Genomic DNA, 1,490 nt, shown 5'->3' with positions numbered 1-1,490 from the left:
TTCTGGGGAGAGAAAGGCCCATGTGATATACTCATTGGCTTCTTCTGCCTGAAATAATCTTTTAACTGCTACTCACCTGTAAAAGAAAAAAGATTTCTCTCCCATGCTACATTATTTTCCCTTAACAGAAAATTGTATCAGTTTTCATGATGCAGATGTCTACCTTATCTTCTGTTTCAGGGCTGTGTCTTACTGTGATACCTTTATAAAATGAAGAGAGACAGATTCCTTAAGAAAGGGCTCCAATGCCACCTAGTGAATCATTGATCATTTTGCTCTGACAGTCCTGTGACAATATTCAGCCCAAGATTTTTGCAGGCAAGTTTGTAAGAGTAAGGCAGCATTTGCATTACATGTTCTCTTGGAATTTCACCTGTCATGCCAATAATAAAACTTTTTTGTACTGGAAATACGTTCGTTTCTGTCCCATGTCTGTACATATTCAGTTTATCTTTATGTCCATGTGATACAAAATCTGAGACAGGTTACAGTTCCCTGTATGTCACTGTTTCCTTGTTTTAAAGTAAAGGTGGGCAGTTTTTAACCCAAAGGACCACATAGGATCACATGTAACAGCAAGGTCAATGACATAGTGGTCTGAGCATTGGATCACGACGCTGGAGATCAGGGTTTGATTCCCTGTTCAGATATGAGTTCACCTTGGGTGAGTCATGTATGCTCAGCCTCAGGAGATGACAATGGCAGACCTCCTCTGAACAAATCTTGCCAAGAAATCCCACAATAGGTTTGCCTTAGGGTCTCCATAAGTTGGAAACAACTTGAAGGCACACAACAACAAGTTGCAACATGGTAGAGACTGTGACCGGAGCTGGTGGTGGCCACAGCTGAAGTTGACATTCCTCCACCTCTCCCTCACACACACACACTTCACATGGTCTCCCAGAAACACATTCAGGTGGAGGACTGGAACATAGGGAAGAGACAGTTATTCTCCTAATAACTTCAAAATAATGTTAATGTGAGAAGATAGTATGCGGAGAAATAATTTCCACACACTGCCTGTTCTGTTAACTTATCTTCGCAATTCACTAACAGGTTTCTTAGCACCTCTGCAATGTAGCTAAATGTACGTAAAGTTATGTAATGTAGACCATGACAGAGAATTCCAGCCTTATCAAGAAAATAAATGAAGACAATAGTTACAGTCCATATGGATAACGAATGAATAGGAATCTACAGTATACAGAACTAAATAGAATGCCACAACTCATAACCAATATAAAAATGCATAAAACGGTGTCAAAAGCAATATAATAAATAGTACAGGGAAATCAAACTACTATAAGCTACCTTAGAAAATAGTGTAACAAAAATAAAGAATGCAGGTACCCATGTGTACAAAATTAATGCAGATACACATGTCTGTCCCTCCAGATAAGTTGTTTATTAAAATATTATATGTTTTTGAAATTACTGCTTTCTAGAGATAGCATACTGAATGTTTACCACCAGTTTTTGTGAGTAAGGTT

Source organism: Sceloporus undulatus, chromosome 5, assembly GCF_019175285.1.
Source record: "Sceloporus undulatus isolate JIND9_A2432 ecotype Alabama chromosome 5, SceUnd_v1.1, whole genome shotgun sequence".
NCBI classification, from domain to species: domain Eukaryota; kingdom Metazoa; phylum Chordata; class Lepidosauria; order Squamata; family Phrynosomatidae; genus Sceloporus; species Sceloporus undulatus.
Note: the sequence above shows the minus strand (reverse complement) of the source record.